The sequence below is a fragment of the Dromiciops gliroides genome, chromosome 4 (assembly GCF_019393635.1).
Source record: "Dromiciops gliroides isolate mDroGli1 chromosome 4, mDroGli1.pri, whole genome shotgun sequence".
Classification (NCBI taxonomy): domain Eukaryota; kingdom Metazoa; phylum Chordata; class Mammalia; order Microbiotheria; family Microbiotheriidae; genus Dromiciops; species Dromiciops gliroides.
The window spans coordinates 112,227,770-112,240,937 of NC_057864.1; the positions used below are offsets into that span (position 1 = coordinate 112,227,770).

Here is a 13,168-nt window from a genome sequence, read left to right on the forward strand (position 1 = left end):
ATCACTGCATTATAGTATATTCTATATGTTTTTCTCCTGGTTTAGCTCACTTCATTGTATCAGTTTAGGTAAATCTTCTCAGCTTTCTTTGAAATAATTCCTTTCATAGTTTCTTATAGCACAACAGTATTCCATCACAGCCACACACCATAATTTGTTTGGCCATTCTCCAATTGATGGGCACTTCTTCAGTTTCCAATTCTTTGCCACTGCAAAAAGAGCTGCTATAAATATTTTTGAACACATGAGTCCTTTGATTTCTTTGGGGTATAGTTTTCAACATTTGTTGAAAATCAAAGCTATCCATAGGCATATAAAAAATGCTCTAGATCACTATTGATCAGAGAAATGAAAATTAAAACAACTCTGGAAAAAACCAAACAGCTCTGAGGTATCACCTCACACCTATCAGAGTGGCAAATATAACAAAAAAGGAAAATATTGGATGTTGGAGAGGATGTGGGAAGACGGGGGCGATAATCCACTATTGGTAGGATTGTGAACAGATCCAATCATTCTGTAGAACAATTAGGAACTATGCCCAAGGGGCTATCAAACCATGCATACCCTTTGATCCAGCAATACCACTCACTGCTAGGTTTATATCCCAAAGACATCCCCAAAAGAGAAACATACCTATTTGGCTTTTTTGTTTTGTTTTGTTTGGGTGTGGTTTTGAGGGAGGAGGGTTTGCTGTGCAATGGGGGTTAAGTGACTTGCCTAGGGTCACACAGCCAGTAAGTGTCAAGAGTCTGAGGTCGAATTTGAACTCAGGTCCTCCTGAAAGCCAGTGCTTTATCCACTGTACCACCTAGCTACCCCCAAAAGACCTATTTATACAAAAATATTTATAACTTTTCTTTCTGTGGTGGCTAAGAATTGGAAATTCCCCATTAACTGGGGAATGGCTGAACAAGCTGTGGGACATGATTGTAATGGAATACTACTCTACTATAAGAAATGACAAGAAGGACAATTTCTGAAAGGCCTAGAAAGACTTATATGAACTGATGTATAGTGAAGTGAACAGAACCAGGAGAACATTGTGCAGTGATAGCAAAATTATTTGAAGAACTGTGAATGACTTAACTATTCTCAGCAATACAATTATCCAATACAATCCCAAAGGACTAATGATGAAGCATATTATCAACCTCCCAAGAAAGAATTGATATTGACTGAACACAGACTGAAGCATGCTATTTTTCATTCATTTTTTCCTTTTATTCAAGTTTTTTTATACAAAATTACTCATATGGGAATGTTTTACATAATTGCACATGTATAACCTATATCTGATTGCTTACTGCCTCAGGGAGGGGGGAGGGAAGAAAGGGGTAGAATTTGGAACTCAAAACTGTAAATAAAAATGTTTATTATTAAAAAAAAAAAAAAGAAAAGCTGGACAAGTTCACTGTTCCACTAACAGTACATTAATATACTTATTTTCCCACAGTCCCCTGGCATGTAATTTTCCCTTTTTTTTGCCAACTTTGCCAATCTAGTAGGTGAGTGCATTTAATTATAAGTGATTCCGGAAGTACATTATTTCATATGGCTATTGATAGCTTGGATTTCTTCCTCTGAAAACTGCCTATTCATATCCTTTGACCATTTATTAATTAGGGAAAGCTCTTACTCTTATAAATGACTCAGTTCCATATATATATGTATATGTATATCTTAAAAATGAGTCATTTATATAAGAGAAATTTACTGCAGAGATACCTCCCCCACATTTACCTGCTTCTCTTCTTTTAGTTGCATTAGTTTTGCTTATATAACTTTTAATTTCATGTAATCAACACTGTCCCCTTTACATTCTGTGATCCTCTTTCTCTATCTCTTATTTGGTCAAGAACTTTTCTCCATTAATAGCTCTAACAAGTAATAGTTTCCTAACTCCTCTAATTTGTTTATGATGGTTAGCCTTTATGTTTAACTCATGTATTCTTTGTACTGACAAGTGTCAAATATCCTCCTTTCTCCAGCGAACTTAACATGATGGAATTTGAAAAACAGGTTATTATTTTTTTTAAAGGACTGAGAATTTTCCACTGCTGTTTCAAGTTTATCAATCTCCAAAATGTCCACTGGGCAATAGCAATATAACACACAAATATTAACTTAATATTTTACACTTCAATAAGACACCTGGACAAAATGAATGCATGATTGTATGTATTAGGAGCCAAGCATCTGAAGAGTTTGAATAAAATTTTGCATAACTGAGCTTAACAAAAATTATTCTAGTAGTATATTCTTTTTATTTCACAAAATCCCTTGTGTTTCAACCACAGGAAATTGACGTAAAATTTGTCAGTATTGGACAACAAAAACAAAAACAAATTATTTTTGTTCAATCACTTGCCTCTGACATATACTGGCTGAGTGACCTCAGGAAAATCACTCAGTGCCCCCAGGTTGATGAGCTAGCTGATCTTCATTGGTGAAGGTATGTTTCTATTCCAGAAATTCCCCCACAGTGATGAAATCATAGACCTATCCATACCAATTCTAATGCTCAACACTCTCTTCTCACTCAACCCCACCCTTTTCCCCCATCAAGCAAAAGTTACTTTTAAAACAATAGATAATTTTTCAAATTTTGGAGTTATGTGTTTTATTTACTAAAATGAAAATGTATCGGGGACAGCTAGGTGGCACAGTAGATAAAGCACCAGCCCTGGATTCAGGAAGACCTGAGTTCAAATCTAGCCTCAGACACCTGACATTTACTAGGTGTGTGACCTTGGGCAAGTCACTTAACCCATATTGCCCCTCAAAAAAATTTAAAATTAAAAAGAAAAAAAAGTTGTAATTTAATTTAAAAGACTGCCATGAAGATAACTGAAATTTACATACCAACAACTTAAATGAGGAATGAAGAAAAATTCTATAAAGAAATTGTCAAGAATAAGTCAATGTAAACTTTGATACTCAGTGACTGCTGCACAGGTGAAAAGATAAAGAAGGATGGCAAGAAAATGTGGCTCAGTTTTAAGAAATGAAAGATTTAGGGGGCAGCTAGGTAGCACAGTGGATAAAGCACCAGTTCTGGATTCAGGAGGACCTGAATTCAAATCTGACCTCAAACACTTGACACTTACTAGCTGTGTGACCCTGGGCAAGTTACTTAACCCTCATTACCACCACCACCCCCAAAAGAAATGAAAGATTTTATAAATTACTGTTCTCCAAAATTTTGTGATCAGACACCCTATCAGTAAAACATTCTTGAATACATACTTCCAAAATATGTATATTTATACATACATGTATTTTGTCAAAAAGCCTTTTCTGTATCTATTCCTCTCTCCTTCCCTCCCACCCCCTCCTCTTTGGGATGATGAGCAATCAGATATAGGTTATACATGTGCAATCATCTAAAACATTTTCATTTGAACATTTTGTATAAGACCTCAGAGTTGTTTTAATTTGCATTTCTCTAATAAAAAAATTATTTAGACCACTAATTCTTATATCTATAGATAGCTTTGATTTCCTTGTCTAAAAATTGCCTGTTCATGTCTTTTCACCATTTATTAATTGGGGAATGACTTGTAATCTTATATATTTGACTCAGTTCTCTATACATTTGAGAGATATTTGTTGCAAATTTCCCTCTCCCCCAATTTTCTGCTTTCCTTTTAAATTTGGTTGCATTGGTTTGTGCTATAAGAAATGACATTTGTTTGTGCAAAACCTTTTAAATTTTATAAAATCAAAATTATCTATTTTACTTTTTAAATTCCCTCTTTATTTTCTTTGGTCCTAAATTCTTCCCTTATGTGTAGATACAACAAATAAACTATTCCATGTTCTCCTAATTATGTCCATAAATCTACAGCTAAACTATTCCCTGCTCTCTTAATTTGCTTATGGTATCACCCTTTATGTGTAAGTCATGCACCCAATGGTAAACATTGTGAGATGTTGTCTATGCCTAGTTTCTGCAGTTTTCTAGTTTTCCCAGCAATTTTTGTCAAATAATGAGATTTTCTTCCAAAAGCTTGGATCTTTAGGTTTATCATATACTAGATAACTATGGTCTTTTATGATAATATAATGTGTACCTAACCTATTCATCTGATCCACCACTCTATTTCTTATGCTGTGCCAGATTGTTTTGATAATTACTGTTTTATAATACAGTTTGACCATCTTCCTTCAGATTTATTGATATTGATTCCTTTGATATTCTTAACCTTTCATTCTTCCAGATGAATTGTTATCATTTTTTCTAGCTCTATAAAATAATATTTTTGTAGTTTGATTGGTAAGGCACTGAATAAATAGATTAGCTTATGTAGGATTGTCATTTTTATTATATTGGCTCAGCCATAAGCAATTAATATTTTCCCAATTATTTAGCACTGACTTTATTTGTGTGAAAAGTGTTTTGTAGTTGTGTTCTTAAAGTTCCTGAGTTTGTCTTGGCAAAGTATACTCTCGAATATTTTATGCAGTCTACAGTTATTTTAAGTGAAATATCTCTATCTCTTGCTGATTTGTTGGTAATATATAGCAATGCTGATGATTTATGTGGATTTATTTTGTATCCTGAAACTTTGCTAAAGTTGTTAATTATTCCAACTAGTTTTTTAGTTGATTCTCTAGTATTCCCTAAGTATAATATAGTATCACATCATCTGCAACAAGTGAGTTTTCCTAGTTGTTGACCCAGCCCTGTATTCTTGGTATAATTCCTACTAGGTCATTTATGATCCATATCAAAGCTTCTTAAACTGTGCGTTGCAACCCTATATGGAGTCATGTAAGTGAATGTGAGGGTCACAAAAAAACTGGCAACAGTAAAAGATTATGTATGCCTATTATTTTACATACCTACACACCCACGGTTGAATAAAAATTTGTTGGGCGAAAAGGGGTCACAAGTGGAAAAAATTTAAGAAGCTCTGACCTATGTGATATATTGCTGTAATCTCCTTACTAGTATTTTACTTTAAAATTTTGCATCAATATTCATTAGGGAAATTGGTCTATAGTTTCTGGTTTTGCATTTCCTGGTTTAGTTATTAAAAACATATTTGTGTCATAGAAGGCATTTGGTAGGATTCCTTTACTTATTTTCCCAAATAGTTTATACAGGATTGGAATTAATTGTTCTTTAAATATTTGGTAGAATTCACTTGTAAGTCTATTTGTTTCTGGGAATTTTTTCTCAGAGAGCTGATTTAAGGCTTGTTCAATTTTTATCTAAGATAGGGTTAATTAAGTATTCTATTTCCTATTCTAAGCAATTTATATTTTTGTAAATATTCATGTTTCACTTACATTGTCAGATTTATTAGCATACAACTAGGCTAAATAGCTCTTAGTAATTGTTTTAATTTTATCTTCCTTGGTAATACATATTCACCCTTTTTATTTTTGATACTGGTAATTTGTTTTTTTTCCTGTCTTCTTAAAAATCAAATTAATCAATGGTTTATCTATTTCAATTTATCTAGTTCAATTTTTTTTTACTTTCAATTTTATTAATTTCTCCTGTGATTTTCAAGATTTTCATTTTGGTGCTTAAATGGGGATTTAAATTTTGTTCTTTTTCTATTTTTTTTTAAATTGCTCACCCAACTCACTGATCTGCTCTCTCTTTTTTTTACTGATATAAGAGTTTACAGATAATAGTTTTCCCTTGAGTACTGCTCTGGCTGCTTCCCACAAATTTAACATCTCATCTCAATGTTATTCTCTTTAATACAATTATTTATTGTTGCTATAATTTGTTCTCTGACCCACTCATTCTTTAGAATTAGATTTTTTAGTTTCCAATTCGTTTTTTTCATTTCTTTAGAATTTTATTTTTCCTCAATTACATGTAAAAACAATTTTTAATGTCCATTTTAAAAAATTTGTGCTCCCGAATTCTCATCTTCCCCCCTCCTCCCAAGAAGGCAATATATTCAATATATTGCCTATTCAATATAAGTTATACGTGTGTACTCACAAAAACCATTTCCTTATTTGTTAGGTTGTGAAAGAAAACGGACAAAAAAACCCTTAAGAAAAATAAGCTAAAAAAAAGTATACTTCAGTCTGTATTCAGATACCATCAGTTCTTTCTCTGGAGATTTATCATATTTTTCATCATAAGTCTTTCAGAGTTGTCTTGGATCACTGTATTGCTGAGAATAGCAAAGTCATTCACAGCTGATCACCTTACAATATTGCTGTTACTTTGTATATAATACAGTTCACTTTGCATCAGCTCATTTAAGTCTTTCCAGGTTTTTTGAGACCATCCTGCTCATCATTTCTTATAGCACAATAGTGTTCCATCATAATCACATCCCTCAATTTGTTGTTATTCCCCAATTGATGGGCATCCACTCAATTTTGAATTCTTTGCACCAGAAAAGACCTACCATAAATATTTTTTTTACATATAGGTCCTTTAAGTTTTTGGTTTTTATCTCTTTTTGGATAGTGACTTAGCAGTGGTATTACTAGTTCAAAGAGTATGCATGGTTTTATAGCCCTTTGGCCATAGTTTTCAAGTTGCTCTACAGAATGTTTGAATCAGTTTACAACTCCCCCAACAGTGCATTAATGTCTCATTTTCCTCATGTGCCCTCCAACATTTGTCATTTTCCTCTGCTGTCCTACTATCCAATAGGTATGAGTTAGCACCCCAGAATTGTTCTGACTTGCATCTTTCTACTCAGTGGTGACTTATAACATTCTTTTCATAAGACTATAGATAGCTTTGATTATTTCGTCTGAAAACTGTTCATATCTTTTGATCATTTAACAATTGGGGAATGGCTCTTATTTTGATAAATTTGACTCAGTTCACTATATCTTTGAGAAATGAGGCCTTTATCATACAAACTTGCTTCAAAAAATATTCAGTTATTATTGCTAACCGTATTTCCCTCCATCCTATTCCCTCCCCATGACATTTACTCTATTCTCTCTATCTCCTTTCACCCTGTCCCTCCTCAAAAGTATTTTGCTTCTGACTGCCCCATCCCAATCTGCCACCTTTTTATCACACAGCCCCCTCCTACTTTCCTGCAAATGAATGTGTATATTATTCCCTCTTTGAACCAATTCTGATGAGTAACATTCTCTCACTCTCCAGCACCTCCCCCATCTTCTCCTCCATTGTATGAACTTTTTCTTACTTCTTTTACTTGAGATACTTTACCCCATTCCATCTCTCCCTTTCCCTTTCTCCCAGTGTATTCCTCTCACCCCTTAATTTTTTAAAAAATATATCATCCCTTCATATTCAACTCACATCTGTGCCCTGTCTAAATATACTCCATCTAGCTGCTCTAATAATGATGCCTCATAGTCATTAGCTTCCGCCTACATAATTTTAATTTTTAAAGAATTATTACAAATAAAGTCAAATCTAAACAATTGGAAAAATATGAATTGCTCATGGGTAGGCTGAACCAACATAATAAAAATGACAATTCTACCTAAGTCTATTTATTTATTTAGTGCCATATCAAACTATCAAAAAATATTTTGTAGATTTAGAAAAAATAATAACAAAATTCATCTGGAAAAACAAAAGTTCAAGGATATCATAGGAATCAATGCAAAATATGAAAGAAGGTGGTCTAGCAGTACCAGTTCTCAAACTATATTATAAAGTGGTAATTACCAAAACAATCTAGTAATGGCTAAGAAACAGTGAGGTGGATCAGTAGAATAGAATAGGTACAAATTACACTATAGCAAATGTCAATAGTAATGTAGTATATGATAAACCAAAAGATCTAAGCTTTTGGAGCAAAAACTCATTATTTGACAAAAACTGCTAGGAAAACTGGAAAATAGTGTGGTAGGAACCAGGCATAGACCAAAATCTCACACCATATACTAAAATAAAGTCAAAATGGGTACATGATTTACACATAAAGGACAATACCATAAGCAAATTAAGAGACAATGGAATCATTTATCTGTCAGATTTATGGGCAGAGGAAGAATTTAGGACCGAAGAAGATATAGAGAGCAAACCAAAATATATAATAGATCATTTTGATTACATAAAATTAAAAAGGTTTTGCACAAACAAAACTAATGTAACCAAGATTACAAGGGAAGAAGAAAACTGAGAAAGTATTTTTGAAACAAGTATCTCTGGGGGGCAATGAGATTTCACAAGCGTAGGATCTCCCAGTAAGAGAACTCTATCAATGCAATTGTTCTGAAACTTGTCTTAGAGCATTGCTAAGGGCACTGAGAAGTTTAATGACTAGCCCAGGGTCACAGAATCAGTATATTGTCAGAAGTAGCACTTGAAATCAGGTCATCCTGACTTCCAGGTCAATTCTCAATCCATACTATTTTTTTAAAAGATTTATTTTTAAATTAAATTGTTTATTCTCAAAAAAATTGTTTATTCTCTGCTTAAATCTAAAAAAATGAACATTTCCATAGAGCACAAAACTGGACTGTATATGAAACTATGAATCTCCATTTCATACCATTTTTATACCACCTTTTAAAAAAATTATAAACATTCCACATTAATTTAAAAATGGTGCTTCCTTCTAAATGTCCTTCTGTTCTCTTCTGTACATTTCTGTACATTTGAACTGTATATATTTTACTTGGTGGTCTTTTTTTGTGTGTGAGGCAATTGAGGTGAAGTGACTTGCCCAGGGTCACACAGCTAGTGTCAAGTGTCTGAGGCTGGATTTCAACTCAGGCCCTCCTGAATCCAGGGCCGGTGCTCTATCCACCGCAGCACCTAGCTGCCCCAACAGTATATATTTTTAAAATGCTTCAATTGTCTTTTTTTTTAACATTACCACCACAATATCTTATAAAGTGTTCCCCTGGTTCTGCTTATTTCACTTATTTCATCCATTCATTACTTATGTTACAATAACATTCTTTTACATTCATATGATGCAATTTGTTCAGCCATTCCCCAGGTGTTAGGCACCCACTTAAATTCTTGTTTTTTGCTTCTCTTACCTCTCACCTCTTTAATCTGTCTTCTTTTCAGCATCAGGAAGTTAATTCTGCTTGCAGATTTTCCTTCCCTATGTTATCCTTCCTCTTAACCCACCTCCTCTCCCTGTTCCTATTTGTGTCCTTTTTGAGTTTGATATATTCCTATGCCAAACCCTGTATGTGTGTTTTCAAACCTTTATATATTCTAAATATAAGTGAAGTTCACTCAATGCCTCTTCCAGTCCACTCCATATTGTATACTCTTCTACACACCTTAAAGATGAGCAATAGTAAATTCCATACCCTTGTTTCTCCCTTTCCTTATTAACATTGTCCTTTTACTCTCCCAATTTCAGACCTATTTGTTCAAGGACATACATACTTGCTTTACTTGTGATAGCAAAAAACCAAAAACAACCTGTTTATCCAAAAACTGAAAAATACCTGAATAGATTTGGTATATAAATATAATAGAGTATTAGAGTATATTAAATTGGACTAAGATTATTCCTACCACATTACAACTTTCCCCACTGCTGTTTTGCTATATCGCAGGTCAGCACAGAAAATTAAAAGGGGAATTTGGGGGAAGTTTTGCAGAAGCCACAGAAAACACTTGAAAACCAGCAGATGATACAGAGCCTATGACCAAATATACTTAACCCAAATTTTCAACAAGGTACTGTAAATACTCTATAAAAGAAAAAAGAAAAAATTCAGACTTCTTTAGTACGAAGGGAAGGCCAAAACATTTTATGCCGATTTTCCAATCTTGGGGGTACCATGCTCCTAACCCCTATGATAGGGAAGTATGGAAGGGATAATTATATTAAAAACAAATAATGCAAAGAAGCATTGAAAGACCTTTATAAAATAATGCAAAGTAACATCAGCAGAATCTGAAATCTATACATAATGAGTGCAACTATATGTTAATGTCTATGATTTTGTGGTTTCCATTATCTTAACTGTTAGCACCAACGTAATCCATCTTTGACTTAGTAGACGAATTCCTGGAAAACAACACTGAAAAATAACTTTGGAAACCCCAAACCAAAACAATCCCAGCCCAACACTACCCCCACTCATCACCCTTTCCACAGATCAGAGAGAACTATGCCACCAACAATCCCAGCCCAACCACAACCTATCCAGATTTCCACCTCAAGGTGTCAGAGGGCAGGAAACACAAAACTTGAAAAAGACTCTTCCTCCAGTGTCCTAGCTTGTCTCTTAATCAGATCCTAATAGGATCTTCCAGTCACAATGATTATGGATTCACCTAATTTCCTTCCCCTTCCTACCCTATCCCCTTGCTCCTGGGGTGGACATGATTACTCTTATTCAAGTAAAGAATCAAAATAAGCTTTTCCCCTTTTTTTCTCAGAGCTATTAAAAATAATAATACAGAATTAAAACATAAATATAATGCTCCCTGAACATAGTTCTCTGAAACTAGCCAAGTCAAACTACTGAAATTACAGTTTTTAAATCCCAAAGAAGAAAAAAATACTGTTGTTATTACATCTCAAAGGACAATGAAACAAGTAAACAACACTAAAAGCTTTAGAGGAAATATTCTATCATGTAACACTTTCCTGAAGTATTTTTGTTGGATGTTTAAAAAACAAACAAAAAACCCCTCTAAACTGTTAATTGACCTATGTCCATAGCTACTAATGAGGAAAAAATTGAGAAGTAAAACTGTACCCACTGAAAATAACAACTAAAAACCAAACTCTAGACATATCTAGCTAATGTTATAGTCTTAGGTACTTGTCTCTGTGTATTCATCTTTTTCTGCTGAATTCCCAGGAATTCTGGGCACCCATTACTGCAAAAATTCTTCTCTATACTGTATCAGGAAACATAGCAATTATCAGGCAATGACTATCCTAGGTCTGCAGTTCCATATAAAGACCAACTATAGACACTTTGATTTATTTTCACTGCTTCAAATAAACTTCACCCAATCTCTGAGATATCAAACAGTACGAGCCCAAAGTTATTTAACCTTTCAAAGGCTTACTTCCTCATTTTACTATTCCTCATTTGATAGCAAGCTCCTTGAGGACAGGGACTACCTTTAACCTCTTTCTGTATCCCCAGTACTTATTTAGCACAGTGCCTAGCATATAGTTGTCATTTAATACATATTGATTGATTGATCTCTAAGATCAAGGGATTGGAAGAGAAAGCTTTTTAGGTGCCTTCTTGCTTTAAATCTATGATATTGTGAAATTACTTCATATAAAAGATAAATTTTTATAGACTGAATGCGTCACATATTTATGTACACATGTATAAATATCTTATTAAAATATATGTGCATTACATTTTCTCAGTGTATTTATGTTACTTTGAATAATAAAATACAAATTCATTTTTAAATGTCATTGACTTCATAGCAGCCTTTTGTTGTTACATAGTTTTCTATTTTAGGTCAGAGCCAATGATTTTATTGGTAGAGAGAGCTTTTATTTTGGAAGATTTTCCCCCAGTGCAGATGAGTAACTGTCCTGCAACTTCAGAAATACTGCCACTTACCTAGAGTTTCAGTCAGTATATATCTGAGGAGGATGAACCAAAGTCTTCCTTCCTCAAGGTTAAGCCTTTATCCACTATACTATGCTGCATCTCTATTCATTACGTATTTTCTTAAACAATGGATGTTAGCACTAAAACTCTATAGTTTATGTAGGAGGTCTGCAAAAATTTTTCATGTTAAAAAATGAGCCTCATATTTTTAAAAAGTTGGGAAATATTGGTTCAAACTATGCTTTAATTTGTACTTTGTTCACAAGAACAAAGAATGGAGCTTCATCAGTAACAAAATATACATGATTACATTTTTTACAACAGCAAAAAACTGGAAATAAAACAGCTTAATGATAAAGGAATAATTAAATTAAGATGAATGAACGAACCATTATTTTACCTGAAGAAATAACAAACATGAAGAATTTAGAGAAACATAAGACTTATATGAACTGATGTGATGAAGTAAAACTAATAAACACAATGTCCACAAAAATATGAATGGAAAGAACAAAAAACAAAATAAAACTGAATGCTATGTAATTATAATGACCAAGTCGTCCAGAAAAGAAATGAGAAAATAAATGTACCTCACAAGCCTTCATTAAAGATATAGAAGCCCTGTGAGTATAGAATGTTCCTTGTAATGTCAAACACAGTTAATGTGTTTGGTTGGTTTTGTTAAACAGTTTTTGGTTTCAATTTTTGTTGGGGGGAAGGCTAAGGAACTAATACTGTAAAAATATTAAGGGAATTCCAGTTGATAGAAAAGCAGATTTGTAAGAAAGGTCACTGTGGGGCAGCATTGTAGAGGAGAGAGTTAATTATAAAGCAGATTTAACTGTATTATCATCACCTTTGTCTTTGAACTTAAATTTCTAGAAAGTTCACTTTAGAGAAGCCAAGAGATCAAGATCATAGATTCAGAGCTGGAAGGGACCTTATCTTATAGGATCATAGATTCAGAGCTGAAACAGAGCTCAGATATCATCTAGGCCAATATTCTCATTTTATAGATGAGGAAACTGAGGCCCAGAGAAATTAAATGACTTACCCAAGATCAAACTTTGAACTCAAGTCCTCCTATCCAGTCCACTCTCCACTGTACTCTATTCCCTCCACATATTCCAAATAATATTCTGTCAAGACAACACTAAAAAAAATGCTACGTACGAAAATCTTACATGTATTTTAACAAATTACAAGTTACATACAAGCCCCTCACCCAACTTTAGAGAACTAATTTCTGAAAAATTTGTAGCAAAGTAAATTTCTAGTCCATACTTTCACATATAATTATCTTTTCTGTTCTTCTTTGTATATTGTAATCTTTGTGTCTGCTGATAATAAAAAAAGAAATAAAATCATTTAAAAAGAAAAAATGTTAAATTATTTAAAAAACAGGGAAGGTTTACTCTCAGTGTTGCTACAAGGATCAAATGAGATAATGTACACAGTGCAATGCAAGCATTAAAATTTTATGTAAATAAAATATTTATAGCTGCTCTTTATGTGGTGGCAAGGAATTGGAAGTTGAGGGGATGCCCATCAATTGGGGAATGGCTGGACAAGTTGTGGTATATGAATACAATAGAATACTATTGTGCTATAAGAAACGATGAGCAGGAGGAGTTCAGAGAAACCTGGAGGGTCTTGTGTGTGCTGATGATGAGTAAGATGAGCA

At 33.5% G+C, this 13,168-nt stretch overlaps 1 protein-coding gene across 4 annotated transcripts in view; it reads right to left on the minus strand.

Moving 5' to 3' along the window:
* The window catches only part of LPGAT1 (lysophosphatidylglycerol acyltransferase 1), an 89,509-nt gene that overhangs the window by 45,407 nt on the left and 30,934 nt on the right, over window positions 1-13,168 (minus strand). The gene's annotated exons all lie outside the window — the stretch shown is intronic.